The sequence below is a fragment of the Littorina saxatilis genome, linkage group LG10 (genome assembly GCF_037325665.1).
Source record: "Littorina saxatilis isolate snail1 linkage group LG10, US_GU_Lsax_2.0, whole genome shotgun sequence".
NCBI classification, from domain to species: domain Eukaryota; kingdom Metazoa; phylum Mollusca; class Gastropoda; order Littorinimorpha; family Littorinidae; genus Littorina; species Littorina saxatilis.
The window spans coordinates 35,158,765-35,177,010 of record NC_090254.1 but is presented as its reverse complement, the minus strand read 5'-3'; the positions used below and the strand labels follow the sequence as shown (position 1 = coordinate 35,177,010).

At 43.7% G+C, this 18,246-nt stretch overlaps 1 protein-coding gene across 1 annotated transcript in view; it reads right to left on the bottom strand.

Annotated features, from left to right (window-relative positions):
* LOC138978667 (uncharacterized) overlaps positions 1–18,246 on the bottom strand; it is a 132,867-nt gene that overhangs the window by 90,168 nt on the left and 24,453 nt on the right. The gene's annotated exons all lie outside the window — the stretch shown is intronic.

Below are 18,246 nucleotides of genomic sequence, written 5' to 3'. Positions count from 1 at the left end.
ATGAATAGGAAGAAGTTTTTTTAATTTATTTTCATTTACTTTGATTCAAGTTTGTGTTGAAATTTACTTCCACTAACGTTATCAGTGGTTTCATCACCAATTCAATCAACCAATCCATTCATTCATCCACTCACCAACAAATCAACATGTTTCATGTGAGTTGAGTCCATCAACTCATCAACCAATTAATAAGTCTTTCCGCTGAAGCTTATCTGATTGCTACAATGTACTTTTACACTCCAACCTTCCCTGGTCACCACTTGCCTATTACAACCACACCAAAGGATCCCGGATGAGTTTTTTCTATAACTTTCACCTTTCCATTAGGCCAAATAAAAATATAGGTTGGTTTAGGGTAACCCGACCGACCCTATGGCTATTTTTTCCCGCCGACCTTAAAACATTTTTGTCCTTTCTTAAAAAATCCCCAACTTTCTGCACATTTTGCGAACCATACCAAGACTAAGGGAAGTAACATCTTTTAAAATAGACTAAATTTAAGACGAAGAAAAAGAAGAAAAAAGAAAAAAAATCCGACCTACCTACCCTATCTTTTTTGGTCACGTTCGTGTACACTACATTGGGGTGTGCACGTTAAAGATCCCACGATTGACAAAAGGGTCTTTCCTGGCAAAATTGTATAGGCATAGATAAAAATGTCCCCCAAAATACCCGTGTGACTTGGAATAATAGGCCGTGAAAAGTAGGATATGCGCCGAAATGGCTGCGATCTGCTGGCCGATGTGAATGCGTGATGTATCGTGTAAAAAAAATTCCATCTCACACGGCATAAATAAACCCCTGCACCTTGAATATGTGCGCAATATAAATTGCATAAAATAAAAATAAAAAAATAAAAAAATAAATCCCTGCGCTTAGAACTGTACCCACGGAATACGCGCGATATAAGCCTCATATTGATTGATTGATTGAACATATATTTTTATTTGGCCTAACAAACACCAGCCTATAACGACCACTTTTGGTCGGTCCTTTGGCTGGTGGTTATAGACAGGTTCAACAGTATCTAGACAATGATAAACCACATGATTTAATCCGGTAGGTGTCCATGGATGAGAAATATAAGGAAAGTTGCGATAGCAAGCCATCAGTGAATCCATCGCAACATCCATTTATTCATTTCATAAACCAGCTATGTCTTTGCGTTTGTCTGTCTGTGATCAGGTTGGTCACAGCGTATGTATGCAGGTATGTACCTCAGTACGCCTCTGTCTGTCTGTCTGTCTATCCAGAGGTATGCACGTGTATGTCTGTCTGTCTGTCCAGAGGTATGCACGTGTATGTCTGTCAGTCTGTCTCAGTGTCCAGAGGTATGAACGTGTATGTCTGTCTGTCTGTCTGTCTATCCAGAGGTATGCACGTGTATGTCTCTCTGTCTATCCAGAGGTATGCACTTGTATATCTGTCTGTCTGTCTATCTATCCAGAGGTATGCACGTGTATGTCTGTCTTTCTATCCAGAGGTATGCACGTGTATGTCTGTCAGTCTGTCTCAGTGTCCAGAGGTATGAACGTGTATGTCTGTCTGTCTGTCTGTCTATCCAGAGGTATGCACGTGTATGTCTGTCTGTCTATCCAGAGGTATGCACTTGTATATCTGTCTGTCTGTCTGTCTATCCAGAGGTATGCACGTGTATGTATGTCTTTCTATCCAGAGGTATGCACGTGTATGTCTGTCTGTCTATCCAGAGATACGCACTTGTATGTCTGTCTGTCTGTCTATCTATCTATCCAGAGGTACGCACTTGAATGTCTGTCTGTCTGTCTGTCTGTCTATCTATCCAGAGGTATGCACGTGTATGTCTGTCTGTCTGTCTATCTATCCAGAGGTACGCACTTGTATGTCTGTCTGTCTGTCTATCTATCTATCTATCCAGAGGTACGCACTTGTATGTCTGTCTGTCTGTCTGTCTATCTATCCAGAGGTATGCACGTGTATGTCTGTCTGTCTGTCTATCTATCCAGAGGTACGCGGCACTTCTATGTCTGTATGCCGATGGCCTGTGTGTCTATACAACTATCAAAGCTTCCGATCTTCAGCAGCACAAGCCAAAGCGGTCCCTGCATGCACAAGCCATGTAATGTCAATGCGCACTGATCAAACGTCGAGGCACACAGAATGAATCGGGTCATACGATCCTGACTCGATTGTGGAAAAACAAACACGACAGCCGTCTTGACAAAAGTGGGACGAGGCATGCAAAGGCCCGGGGAATGCCGAATCAGACAAGTGGGTGTTTACATAACAATCACGCTTGCAGTCAAAACGTCTGCTGGCTTCCTCCTTCTGCACATTCAAGACTGAACAGGAGACAGCTCGCATGAACAGAGACGAGGATGGGAAAGAGGAGGAGGAGGAGGAGGAGGAGGAGGAGGAAGAGAAAGAGAGAGAGAGAGAGAGAGAGAGAAGAGAGAGAGAGAAAGAGATAGAGAGAGAGAGAAACAGACAGAGAGAGAGAGAGAGAGAAACAGAGAGAGAGAGAGAGAGAGAGAAACAGAGAGAGAGAGAGAGAGAGAGAGAGAGAGAGAGAGAGAGAGAGAGAGAGAGAGAAGGCAGACGTAAAGAGACTAATCATTAACTGATTGATTGCTTGCCTGCTTGTTTTTTTAATTGATTTATTTATCCATTGATTGTGTTTGGTAATTGAACAATTCTATTGGTGCGACAGATGTGTCATTTCACAGTTTATCGTTGTTCTCATTGGAAAAAGCACAAACACACACCCCATCCGCCTACACACACACACACACACACACACACACACACACACACACACACACACACACACACACACACACACACACACACACACACACCATATACTATGAACGTTGACAGTAAAAAAATCTTAGTCTTCTACGTCGACACACGGATTTTAGCCTGGATTTCTTGTGACCGTCCCTTTGAAAACATGTCTAAGCTCCTTCCCTCCCTCCTTTGTAACCATGCGAATACTGACTGTGCATGCTATAACTCCTCTCCTTCTCTCCGTCCGTGACAATGCGGATGTTAGCACTACCTGCCTGGCCGTAAAAACACCAGTCCTGGATCTACCTCAGGCACGATTAAACTGGACACATGCTGAGAGGAATTTTAAAGTTTTATTCCCTTGTTCTTCTGTCCATCCATCCATCACTCCAATCCCTCCTGTCATCTTTATGTCTCTCTCTCTCTCTCTCTCTCTCTCTTTCTCTCTCTCTCTCTCTCTCTCTCTCTCTCTCTCTCTCTCTCTCTCTCTTTTCTCCCAGAAATAAATCAACCAGTCAATCAACCAATCAACCAATCCATCCATCCATCAATCAACCAGTCAATCAATCAACCAACCAAAAAACACAGCAGTGATTAAAAGATCCTCCTGCCTTGAGTCCTTGCAACACACAAAAGGTCCGGACCAGATACTGTACCACTGACACACTCAAAACACACAGACACCAACAATCCCAAACGCCAACACCGGGCAGTTTAGTGACACCTCTAACTCACAAAGACACTGGTCACAATCACAATACAATACACAGACAAAGTGCTGTCAGTCACAAAGCTCCATCAATATGTCCATCTGAAAACAACTGCGGTCAAAACATAATTCGTCCCACCTGTCCAGACACACACAACAAATCTAAATCCGCTCAAAACAGCTTTCAACAGCCGCTCAGACTGGTCACAATCACAATCCTCTACACAGAAAAAGTGCTGTCATTCACAAAGCTCTATCAAGATGTCCAGTGGTATACAACTGCGGTCCAAACATAACACAGTGGTCAAAACATAATTCGTCCAACCTTTTCAGACACACACACCAAATCTGAATCCGCTCAAAACAGCTTTCAGGAGCCGCTCAGACTGACACACTCACAATCCTCTACACAGAAAAAGTGCTGTCATTCACAAAGCTCTATCAAGAAGTACAGTGGTATACAACTAAGGTCAAAACATAACACAGTGGTCAACACATAATTCGTCTAACCTGTCCAGACACACACACCAAATCTGAATCCGCTCAAAACAGCTTTCAGCAGCCGCTCAGCCTGACACACTCACAATCCTCTACACAGAAAAAGTGCTGTCATTCACAAAGCTCTATCAAGATGTCCATCGCTATACAACTAAGGTCAACACATAACACAGCGGTCAAATCATAATTCGTCCAACCTGTCCAGACACACACACCAAATCTGAATCCGCTCAAAACAGCTTTCAACAGCCGCTCAGACTGGTCACAATCACAATCCTCTACACAGAAAAAGTGCTGTCATTCACAAAGCTCTATCAAGATTTCTATCTGTATTACAACTGCGGTCCAAACATAACACAGTGGTCAAAACATAATTCGTCCAACCTTTCCAGACACACACAAGACAAATCTAAATCCGCTCAAAACAGCTTTCAGCAGCCGCTCAGCCTACTGGTCACAATGACAATCCTCTACACAGAAAAAGTACTGTCATTCACAAAGCTCTATCAAGATGTCCATCGCTATACAACTAAGGTCATCACATAACACAGCGGTCAACACACAATTCGTCCAACCTGTCCAGACACACACACCAAATCTGAATCCGCTCAAAACAGCTTTCAGCAGCCGCCCAGACTGAAGCACTCACAATCCTCTACACAAAAAAAAGTGCTGTCATTCACAAAGCTCTATCAAGAAGTCCAGTGGTATACAACTAAGGTCAAAACATAACACAGTGGTCAACACATAATTCGTCTAACCTGTCCAGACACACACACCAAATCTGAATCCGCTCAAAACAGCTTTCAGCAGCCGCTCAGACTGAAACACACACAACAAAATAATGTACACCCCTCCCAATTTCCTTCCTATAGACTGAGTGGAGGAAACTAGGCCTCACACCTTGCAAGTCGCGTCAATGTTTTCCTTCTCTACTTCTTCTTTTTCAGTCTGCCCCCTCCCCCTTTCCTTCTTCGCTTTACCTTGCTCTTATTTTTTTCTCCCTTACTTTTCATTTCAGCCAATCTGGGTGTCACAAATCGCTTGCACACAAGCTGAGCTTTTCTAGACGGTGAGACAAGGGGTGAAGGGGGAGAATACACGCAATCGCGCGCACAGACACACAACAAAGACACACACAGACACAGACACAGACACACACACAGACACACACACACAGACACATCTTTTAGACAGTGAGAGAAGGGGGTGAAGGGGAAGAATACACGCAATCGCGCGCACACACAGACACGGACACAGACACACACACGGATGAAGGAGTTCAAAAGCGCTTTACAAAACCTGCACCCTAATACGCCAAACACGACTACACAATATAATAACCATGAACAAACACACTGACCATCCTTCCATCAAACGCGCTCTTGTTCTCCAATCCTTCTCCACATTAATCTTACCTAACAAATCGAGCAAGAAAAGCGCAAGAATACTCCAGTCTGACGTAAAGGTTGAAAGCTGAAGAGAGCAGTGTCCAGAAGGTTTTGGCCCGCCCTAGTGAAGGTGCGAAACAAACAGTTTAAGAATAAAGCTGATCTTTTTTCCTCAAAAGGTGCATCTCTCCCTTCTTTTCTTTTAGTGTAAAGCAACAAGACCCGTTCTTCAAGTGTCCGTTAAACAGACTCATGCACGCACGCACGCACGCACGAACGGGGGAACTCTCGCACGAACGTACAAGCGCACGCACAAACGCACACACGCGTGCGTGCAGAGACAGACAGACAGACACACCGGTCCTGCAAAATCAACTGAAGCTCAGCAATGCAATTTCTCTTTTAGAGATTAATAAAGTTATTGTATTGTATTGTATTGTATTGAGTCCATCGAGTTAGCCAAGTCAACTTTTTTCAAGAGGGAGTAACTATGTACCTCTAAAAACGCAGGGAGGATTTCTGTCTGTCCCCTCTTTGTTCAGGCCGTGATCCTCTCCTTTCCCTTTCAGGTGCCCTGACCTGCTGTGACATGTATAGGGGTCCGGTTCGTATCAACACACACACACACGCACGCACGCACACTGCACACACTATCGCGCGCGCACACGCACACACGCACGCACACACACACACACACACCAACACACACACACTATCGCGCGCGCACACACACTCACACGCACGCACCAAAATACAGACACACACGCACACGCACACACGCACGCACACACACACACACACACCAACACACACACACTATCGCGCGCGCACACACACTCACACGCACGCACCAAAATACAGACACACACACACACACACACACACACCCACCCCCCCCCCCCACCCCCCCACAGAGAGAGATGCAACCTTTGTTGTTCAATTTCTGGTGTCTGATTTACATATTTTTACCTATAACATTCCAGTTTCCATGCAGTGGAATGTCGTGGGTTTTTTGTTTTTGATTGAAATTCTTTCACTTTATAGGTGTGGGCATGGTGTCGGAAGGAGTATGATGAGGAGGTTTATGCGGACATTGGGGAAAAGCTGAGCATGCAGAAACTAATGTGTGATTAAGCTTGTTCGGTGACTCGAGTTTTCGTTCAATAACGGCTCTTTGGTATTTTGGAACTACGTTTTCTTCTTCTTCTGCGTTTGTGAGCTGAAACTCCCACGTACACTCGTGGTTTTTTTGCACGAGTGGAATTTTACGTGTATGACCGTTTTTTACCCCGCCAATTAGGCAGCCATACGCCGTTTTCGGAGGAAGCATGCTGGGTATTTTCGTGTTTCTATAACCCACCGAACTCTGACATGGATTACAGGATCTTTTTCGTGCGCACTTGGTCTTGTGCTTGCGTGTACACACGGGGGTGTTCGGACATCGAGGAGAGTCTGCACACAAAGTTGACTCTGAGAAATAAATCTCTCGCCGAACGTGGGGACGAACTCACGCTGACAGCGGCCAACTGGATACAAATCCAGCGCGCTACCGACTGAGCTACATCCCCGCCCAGAACTACGTTTTGATTCCTAATGTTTCCCGGCTAACAAACCAACCAAACAAACAATCAAACACTTAAGCAAGCAAGCAAGCTAGCAAGAAAAAAATAAAATCCCTAAGTTTAAGAAACAACTATTTGGTATACATGTGTTCTGCGCGAACTTAGAATCCGGTTTCATTCTAGAATGGACCGGGTCCAGGTTGGAATTCTAACCCTGCGCAAGTACAGGGGTGCCATTCTAGAATGAAACCCTTGAATAAAGGGGGCCGTAATGTTTGTAGGTAAGACAGAGTTGTCTTCCCTTGAATTATCTCCACCTGCACCTTCCCTTTGATAAAATGGGGCTGATTTGTCTACCCCTGAAAAAAATCCTTTGGCGATCTTGCGATGTCATGTCATGTCAAGAAAGTTGACACTCCTGAGTACGCAATAAACAAAGGCAGACCATAGCAAGGGGGACTACCAGGGCGGTATTGTTTGCAGGGCAGTTGTTTTTGTGATGAGAGCCGGTTGCGGCCGCTTGCAATGTCAGCGCTGTCTCCCTCTCGGAAATGTCCGGTTTTTTGACAATTTTTTTGACAGACAGACAGACAGACGGTCAGACCGACTAACCGACAGACAGACCAACAGAAGGACAGAGTGAGTTATAGAGCTGTTGTCACAGGTTTAAAAAAAAAAGTTGACATTATATCTTCACAATTCAGAAGACCAACTTCATGTATATGAATAAGATTAAAAGTTACAAGCGAGATGGCAAAACACTGTCAGTCCGGAAATTTCCGTTCGTAGCGATCAGTGCTGAGTGTCTCTCAAAATCGTAATCACTTTCAGAACATCACAATCCCAATTCACGATGTCTTTGAGTAAAGTGTAAAAAACCCGAAAAAAAACCACCAACCAAACACACAAAAAAACAAAAACAAACAGAAAATCCACATTTGTGGCTTTGGCTGTGTGATAGTCTAACTGAAATGACTATTCCAACTTGGACCCAAATTCCAACCTTGCGCACGGCCGATTCTAGAATGGACCAGCAACAAGGGTTTCATTCTAGAATGGCACCCCTGTACTTGCGCAGGGTTAGAATTCCAACCTGGACCCGGTCCATTCTAGAATGAAACCGGATTCTAAGTTCGCGCAGAACACATGTATTCGAATGAAGTATGATTCTCTCTCTCTCTCTCTCTCTCTCTCTCTCTCTCTCTCTCTCTCTCTCTCTCTCTCTCTCTCTCTCTCTCGCTCTCTCGCTCTCTCGCTCGCTCTCTCTTCTTTCTTTATTTGGTGTTTAACGTCGTTTTCAACCATTCAAGGTTATATCGCGACGGGGAAAGGGGGGAGATGGGATAGAGCCACTTGCTCCAGGGGCTTGCAACGTAGTACAATATATGACCTTACTGGGAGAATGCAAGTTTCCAGTACAAAGGACTTAACATTTCTTACATACTGCTTGACTAAAATCTTTACAAAAATTGACTATATTCTATACAAGAAACACTTAACAAGGGTAAAAGGAGAAACAGAATCCGTTAGTCGCCTCTTACGACATGCTGGGGAGCATCGGGTAAATTCTTCCCCCTAACCCGCGGGGGGCTCTCTCTCTCTCTCTCTCTCTCTCTCTCTCTCTTACATACAACCACACAAAGACACACACACACACACACAAACACGACAGCAGAAGATCACTCCAGCAAACACGCGGATCGTGAGAGGGGACCAGTGCATCGTCTGTTTCACAGCTCGTCACCACTGTCCCCAACAGCTCGGTACACTTGACTCTCACCCCCCGCCTTTGTGTGTGTGTGTGTGTGTGTGTGTGTGTGTGTGTCAGTGTGTGTGTGTGTGTGTGTCAGTGTGTGTGTTAGTGTGTGTGTGTTAGTGTGTGTATGTCAGTGTGTGTATGTGTCCGTGTGTGTGCGTGTGTGTGTGTGTCAGTGTGTGTGTGTGTGTGTCAGTGTGTGTGTGTGTGTGTGTCAGTGTGTGTGTGTGTGTGTCAGTGTGTGTTTGTGTGGGTGTGTAAGTGTGTGTGTGTGTGCGTCAGTGTGTGTGTTTGAGTGTTTGTGTGTGTGTGTGTGTGTCCTTATGTGTGTGCCTGTGTGTGTGTCCTTATGTGTGTGCCTGTGTGTGTTTCTGTCTGTGTCCGTGTGTCTGTGCTGATGCGAACCAGACCCTATACATATCACAGTCGGCAGGCCAGGATACCTGAACGAGAAGGAAAAGTGAGTTTGTGTCATGTTGTTTGATGTGCATATAAAAAAAAGAAAGATTGCTTGCCGCTTTCACTCATACGTTGATCCATTTTCGAAACCCTCTCCACTTTTAATTCGCCACCCCCAACCCCCCGAATGTTGTTCTTTCTTTCTTTATTTGGTGTTTAACGTCGTTTTCAACCACGAAGGTTATATCGCGACGGGGAAAGGGGGGGGAGATGGGATAGAGCCACTTGTTAATTGTTTCTTGTTCACAAAAGCACTCATAAAAAAATTGCTCCAGGGGCTTGCAACGTAGTACAAAATATGACCTCACTGGGAGAATGCAAGTTTCCAGTACAAAGGATTTAACATTTCTTACATACTGCTTGACTAAAATCTTTACAAACATTGACTATATTCTATACAAGAAACACTTAACAAGGGTAAAAGGAGAAACAGAATCCGTTAGTCGCCTCTTACGACATGCTGGGGAGCATCGGGTAAATTCTTCCCCCTAACCCGCGGCCGGGGGACCCGAATGTTGTACACCAGTTTGTTTTTTCGTACTCCCTAAAACAAACCTGCACTTTTACCGAGCTGATGTCACTGCCTTCTGTCGTCTTCTTACCCTTTTTCTGCCTGATTATTTGTTCTTTTTTGTCCGTATTTACAAAAGAGAGAGAGAGAGAGAGAGAGAGAGAGAGAGAGAGAGAGAGAGAGAGAGAGAGAGAGAGAGAGAGAGAGAGAGACTTCTTTCACAAGCAATCCATCTGCCTCGCCAATTGCACTTCTCGTGTCTTATGTTCTACTCAGTACTCAGTATTTCTCTTCATTTTCTCTCTGCTGCTAAGAAAACAAACTATCAATAACTCAAAGACAACCCGTCAACCTCTCTACCCCATCCCCCCAACCCCTCCTCAATTTAGAAGACAACCTGACCTCTAAACCTTCAAAGCACCCTTACCCGCTTCCCCCCTCTTCCAACAGCTCCCCCCCCCCTCTCTCTCTCTCTCTCTCTCTCTCCAGGATCCTTTTGCTGTTAACATTTTTTTCTTTGTTTCGACAAATTCATTTTGTTTTGAAATGTCCAAAATATGCTGGTATTCGTGAGTACTACATACCTGCAAAATATTACAACCGTCCATCAAGCTTTAAACTGGCGCTACTTCTAGCGACACCAAACAGATCAATATTACTTAGACTTGCAACCTTCACCATGAACGCGTTTAAAATACGCAGTGAGTGGGTACAGTGAATATGAGATATTGCACGATCTTGTTTTATGTGTATGCTATTTTTGTTGTTTTTGTCGATTGCTTAAAAAAAATAGTAATAATGTTTTGTTTTTTGAAAACGTTAATGTGATGCTATGTATCAGGGATGCAACGATTATGCATATAACTGCTTGCAGATTTGCGTGTGAAAGGGCATGTGAAGGGATAGATGGAGGGATGAATAGATGGATGACGGATGAATGGTTGGACAGACAGACGGATGATTAGATGGATGGAGGACAGAGGGACATGAGATGGATAGAAGGATGGAAGGATGGATGGATGGTTGGCTGGATGGATGGATGGATGGACGGAAGGATGACAGAGAGACATGAGTGAAGTGCGACAGAGACTGGAATTTGTGCTGATGCATTACTGTCCTTTTTCAAACGTTTTGCTGTTGTAAATGCCTGTTTCCACTGTCGCCATGTCGACTGTCATTACGATGATGATGATTTTTATTATGATTAATATTACTATGATTATTTTTCATGAAGCATGAATGTTGAAACTTTGTACACCCCGAATTGAAATGGGCCCAAGGCCTAATCAATAAACCATCCAGACTCCAGACTCCAGACTCTCTCTCTCTCTCTCCAGACAAAATGACGCCAGTCAAAAAGCTGCATCACCTTAGTCCACTTTAATACTAGTTACACCTTTTTGGCAGAAATAATAGGTACGAAGAATGGGCCTCGTTCTACTTTCTCTACAAGCAATGGAACATCACAAAGTGTAGCCTAATAATGTCTGTTTTCTGGCCACCAAAAACAATCATCCTTTCATGCAGGTAGATTCTCATCGGAGGTGACCCACTTCCCGGCACAGAAGATGAACGGCTCTAAGTCACAGCACAGTACGTAACAACAGCTGAGTTCTCTCAAAACACCTTACTTCCACGACTATCAATTTACTTGCTTTTCTTACTTCTAAGTAAGCATTCAAACTGTGAACATGTGTGCCTTCTCTCTAATTTGCTGTTTTGATCGCGAGTCAGTGGTGTACGATTTTGCGGACGGTTTGTCTGTGTCAAATAAAACCAGGTCACACCATTTTGACGTGCACTGTGCACGTAACACACAAAACTACATGTAAAGAAAATAGAATTCTGAGAGCCAAACTATTGTAAAAACTCGAAACATACCAACGCACAAACAACCACACAGAAAGACAGTAAGAAGTCATTCTTGCTTTTGATTCTCAATTATGGAACGTTAGCAGCCCTCTATCTTTGGATTTCGGTCCAAAGTCAGACGACCGCTTAGAATCATCTATACCTTGTTTTCAAAGAGAGCAAACGCACGCAAAGCCAGCTAACCACCGTCGTCCGGTTTTCAGTGGAAATGATACCCTCCACCCCACCCGGGCCATCCGTGAATTTTTATTTTTGAGACATGAAATCCATATTTATAAAAAAAAAAAATTGTAACGGAATGAGTTTATATGTGTTTTTTACATGTGCCCCCATGGGGTTTCTTGAATAAAATTTGCCTTGCCTTGCCTTGCCTCCACGACCCCGACAGAAAAACAGCGACACAGAGTGATAACAAGGGACGACATCCGATTTTCTAGTGAGGACATTGTCATTGACGTAAAACACATAAGTCCTTCACAAGATAAAAACATCAGCCAAATACAAGGTGTCTTGAACCATCCACCAAAACATTTACAAAACAAAACAAAATTAAATAGAATCCACAAACAATCACAACAAAAACAATAAAGATCAACAACAACAAACATTCTCAAACAAACTAACAGTCCTCTCATCTTTCCAAAAACAATAACAGTACCACATGTGCACACACACACACAACAGACACAGTCAGCGTCTTGGCACGTGAGAACCGTGCACTGTTTAGTCTCGCTCATTACAACCATTCTACCTGTACTTGCACAGGCAGCCTTTCGTCCACTGAAAGGTCAACTAAGCGGACTCAGCAGCTACATACAGAGATCGCTCCTGACGGAAATACTAACAGACCACGGCACAGGTGCTCAACTAAAAAGCGTCTGGAACCGATCGGGGGAGGAGGAGAGGGAGGGCGTTCTGGAATCGAGAGAGAGAGAGAAGAGGTGGGGGGGGGGGGGGGGGGGCAGAAATGAGGCCACGCAGACACAGATATGGAGGTCTCCCTATTGACGTCATCACTTCGTGCGCACCGGGGCTTGGAGGGCAAGAAGCCACCGCGCCGCTTAGCGAAAACATGGAAGCGTGGTGCCGATCGCGTAGTTTCGCTGCGGCGATTCCGTATTTGCGTCGACGATTTGGCTAAATTTCATTCAAGATGGTGAATACTTGTTGCATAATCGGTTGCACAAGCCGAAGCAACAAGGAAAATGCTCTTGCATTTTTCAGAATTCCGAAAGTCGACGCTGGAGGAAGACACCGAGATTTACTCAACAGCAGTATTAATTTTGCTAATGATTGAAACACCGATTCACTCGCTTTTTGACTGAAATGTGCAGTTTGAAACAAGATTCAACACTGCTTATGTTAATGCCATAGCTTTTTGACTCAAGTGTGTGCCTTAATCAATGCTGGTTAGCATGTCTGTATAGTTTATTGACAAGTGTGTGATTTAAAACAGAAACAAAACTGTTTATGTGGATGCCAAACCTGAAACACAGTATTGATTTGACTTGTGTACAGGTATCTGTATGACTTGTGCTGGCTGGCATGAGTGTAGTTCCTTTTTTTGCTTCCTGGCTCAAGTGTGTATAATTCAAAGCATTTTCAAGACTCAACACTATTCTTATTTGATTTTGAGATCTGATGCCAAGTGTGTGTGTGTACAGTTCTTTTCTTTTTTTCACTTTTTTGTCAGTTTTTAATGTAAACAGTTACCGTTCATTGATTGGAAACACTAATTCACTCATTGTCAGACATGTGATTTTTGACTGGTGTGCAATTTGAAACAGATTCAACACTGCATATGTTGATGCCATAGCTTTTTGACTGAAGTGTGCAATTTGAAACAGATTCAACACTGCTTATGTTGATGCCATAGCTTTTTGACTCCAAGTGTGTGCCTTAATCAGTGCTGGTTAGCATGTCTGTACAGTTTATGCTTTTTTTTATTGAAGCATGTGATTTTAGTAAGAACTAATAAATACATTGTTGTTGCAGTAACGTTTTTGTTCTTAAGACTTTTTTTTTAAGCTTGCGTGTGTCTTATCTGAGACATTTCTTAATTGTGAAGAATCTGGTGAGTGATTGTCAGAATGAGTGTGTATCTGTGTAATGGCTCCTTTGTTTAGTCAACAAAGTTAATATGTTGAGCCCAGCTGTCCTAAACGGAAAAATATGTGTCTGGTTTGTCTCAAAACAGTAACGTTTCACAAAATTGAACAAAACTGTTGAAAACACACCTACTGGAGCTAACAAAGGCAGAGATTAGGTACAAATCAAAAGTAATGTGTTAAATATCACACTCACACCAGCTTCACATTCACAGAGTGACAGATTGATAAAAATTAAAATACATATAATGTGTTCAACGCTTTATTTAACTGAACTGTCATTGTCAACATATATATAAAAATTAAAAACAAAAAACACGTAACACTGAATTCAGGGAAATTTTTAGTTACTGTCTTCAGCAGCACTAAAGTAAAAAGAAATAGAAAAAATAAAAAAGAAGAACAAAAAACACACACACACATTACACATTTACAGGTTCACAATAAATGTTCTAAGGTAATATCAAAGTAAGCACTAAAGCAGACACCAGACTTGATCCCAAAAAGGAAAAAAGAATCGCTTCTCCAAACATAAACATACAAAGTTAGAAATACCATTTCTCGAATAACAATGAAATGAAAACTCACACACACTGAAGCAGAAATAATAGGTAATCTAAAACTAAAGAGCTTCACACATAAACATACAAAGTTAGAAATAGAACTACAAGTTCTTGAATAATAACAAAATGAAAACTCATGCACACACACTGAAGCAGAAATTATATGTAGTCTGAAACTAAAGAGCTTCGGTCAATTTCTCCAAGTATCGCACTTTAGCAACGTCACTCAATGATGTAATGTACTTCTCTTCTGGCTGGTCGACCGTTTTTGTTCCTGATTTTGACATTATTCAATTAAAACACTCCCGAATCATCGAGCGGCGCACTGACGCTACTAGCCGTTCCGCTTCTTGCCCTCCAACCCATTTCTGCGTATCACGTGACACCGCTCAGAAGTACGCAAAAGGGAGACCTCCATAAAAGAAATATTTGGAGAAAATTGTCTCTCTTGATGCTTCTTCCTTCCGTTTCTGACTTTTCCCCCTTCCACCCTAGTAACTGCAAGCCTTGTAGACATTCTTTGTTGTAGAAGCCCTACGTTCGACTGACCTGAAGGAGATTCTGAGCTAGATAGCCTGCCCATTCCTATTTCTCATTGCTACTTGCTTTTTGTATTTTTTGCTCCATCAGAGGCTCCTTTCACCTCTCCCCACTTATTCTCTTTCTGCCACAACACACACACACACACACACACACACACGAGCACTGTATATCTCTCTGTCTCAATCTCTCTGTCTCAATCTCTCTTAATTAGGGGAAATAAACTTGCGTCTTGCGTCTCTCTCTCTCTACCCCCCCCCCCCCCCCCCACCACCCCTCACGCTCTCTCCCAGTCAGTGACCAACAAAGAATGTTCGCAAGACTGCACCCAGCTCTCAAAACTCACACACATGAGTCACACAGGAGACAGTATAGCACTTGGAGTAAACTAGCCCCCGATAAATGTACACCATAGCTCCATTCAGCCTGAAAACTTACTGTAGATAGCGCTCAACGAAACGGAGCTGCAGACATGCTGAGGAGGGAAATGTATCAGTAATCCAGAGTACATAAAATCAGTCTCACGTTTTTCACCCCTGGCTGGTATCAGACAAGTTAACTGGTTCGATGATAGCAAAATGGCTCTCCTATTCACGAAATGGATGTAGTGCCAACATTTTATACAGATCTGGGGAACCGTTATAGCAGGGCTTTAAAAAATGAACCGAGTACAAAGGAAAAGCAAAATGTGAAGTTTTCATATATATAGTGTTCAACATGCAAACGCGTCGACTACAGACTTCTCGTCATGAACGAACAAGAACAAAAATAGAATACTCGAGGCAACTAACTGCCAATAAAACAAGTATTGATTAACAGAAAAAGGTATATATATCTATTCGTATGGCCGGAAAAGGGGACAAAAAAGGGGAAGGGGCGGGTTGAGGCACTTTTTAACTATCGATGGAATTCATTATCTCAATGTAACTGTAAGCGTATCGTTTGGGCCCCAAGATTCCCCCCCCCCCCCCCCCCCCCACCCGCAGGCCTTGATGAGCAGCCGAGTTAGGTATTACACAACTCAACCATTCTTTCCGGGGGAAAACACTGCGTACGTACACACACACACACACACACACACACACACACACACACACACACATCTATATCTATATATATATATATATACACTAGTGTCTGTCTGTCTGTCTGTCTGTCTGTCTGTTCGCGATGCACGGCCAAAGTTCTCGGTGGATCTTTTTCAAATTTGGACACCGTATTCAGCTACACCCCGGACACAACCTCATCGATGAGGTATTTCAGCACGTGCTCTCAGCGCGCAGCGCTGTGCGCGCTGAACCGATTTTGTTTTGTTTTTGTTGTTGTTGTTGTCGGGATCCACTACCAGTAACTCTTCCTTATCTTCTCCAGTGTTTTCAGCCGCAATTATCTCCCTTCCTCCGTGTGGCGTCAATCGATATTCCCGTTACTACGTTACTATTTTTAGAAGGTCACTGCACGTTACTATTTTTAGAAGGTCTCCAGTGTTTTGCGCGTTTATCTCCTTTCCTTCGTCCCCGGCGCAGCCTGGTATTCGGCTCTACTTCTTCCCGGCGAAGCCGGTACCCGGCGAAGCGGGTAATCATCTAGTATATATATATACACACAACCAGACGTGAACTACTCACTGAACTTTCTGCCTTCACCTACACCTCCATGTAGACCTTATACTGTTGTACTATAACTTATAGGGAGAGACAGCGGGACCACACAAGTTACAGTCCCGAGAGAATAAGTAGATGACACATACATGTACCACTTACACTCTACCTCCGCCTGAAATGATCACCCAATCCAATGCAAATCGCCCAATCCAAAAGCTCATACACGAAACAATAAAACGCAAAGGAGCGAGCAGACGATAGCAGCAAGGGGACACAAACCAATCAAAATCAATCAATCAGAGCGACCCCTTGTGTCAACGAAAGGAGAGTAATCCAGCTCGGCTCCAGTTGTGTGCCCCTGGCAGTTTATCTGTTTACCCGAAACACTAATGTAATGGAGGCATTCTTTTTCTTGCTGACTCAGTGCCACAGTTTTAGATCGTCTGGATCGATCTGACTGTCGCTGGAAGAGTTTTGCTCAAACATCGAATGACAGAAATCCATACCGCTGTTGGAGAAGCGTTTGAGACAATTTAAAGCGCAAAAAGGAGAAAGAAAATCGATGGTCAAGATGTGTATGGCATGTTTTAAAAACGGCCTACGGTTTTCTTTGGTAATGATCCTTGCTTTTCCTGAAACTGAGCTTGTTCCAGTTGGTAGAAGGAAATTTCAAGGTCTGAGGAGTGAACAGTTTTTTTTTAAAGGTTTTTTTACCACGACAAGTGGTTTGCTTCAAATGAAAGTCGTTCAATCAAAGCTTCTCAACAACATGCTTCGCGGTATAGGGTCACATCACTGACTTATAATTATAAGGCCCGGTTTTTGATGCATGGTGTTACATGAGAATTGATTTGAACTGCAACTTTGGGGTCACTGAAACTTTTAATTATGCAAGTGAATGTTTGAGCGTGCCTGACAGAAGTCTTGCCTCGTTAACTTAGGAAGACAGTTTTGAACATGTGTACAAACATGTGGGTGCCCGACACATCCTATCACTGGAGCAATCTAACCTTGACTCATCCACTGGAGAGTAGCTCATCGAATTATTCAAGGAATTCTGTACCAAACATACGGCCTGAACAAGCAATAAAGAACGGCAAATTAAACAATTATATGAGATTATGTGATTATATATCTATATACTAGATGAATACCCGCTTCGCCGGGTAACCGGCTTCGCCGGGAAGAAGTAGAGCCGAATACCCGGCTTCGCCGGCGTACGCACGAAGGAAGGGAGATAAACGCGCAAAACACTGGAGAATATAAGGAAGAGTAATAGCCGAACACAACGGCACGGTTGGCCTAGTAGTAAGGCGTCCGCCCCGTGATCGGGAGGTCGTGGGTTCGAACCCCGGCCGGGTCATACCTCAGACTTTAAAATTGGCAATCTAGTGGCTGCTCCGCCTGGCGTCTGGCATTATGGGGTTAGTGCTAGGACTGGTTGGTCCGGTGTCAGAATAATGTGACTGGGTGAGACATGAAGCCTGTGCTGCGACTTCTGTCTTGTGTGTGGCGCACGTTAAATGTCAAAGCAGCACCGCCCTGATATGGCCCTTCGTGGTCGGCTGGGCGTTAAGCAAACAAACAAACAAACAAAATAGCCGAACATCGCGAACACACAGACACACACAAGCCGTATATAGATATAGATGTACTAGATGAATATCCGCTTCTCCGGATAACTGGCTTCGCCGGGAAGAAGTAGAGCCGGGTGTACGCCGGCTTCGCCGGCGCACGAAGGAAGGGAGATAAACGCGCAAAACACTGGAGAAGATAAGGAAGAGTAATACCCGGCTTCGCCGGGATGAAAGCGTTGTGGACAGTGACATTCTAAAAATAGTAACGGGAATATGGATTGAGCGTTGTGGACAGTGGCCTTCTAAAAATAGTAACGGGAATATGGA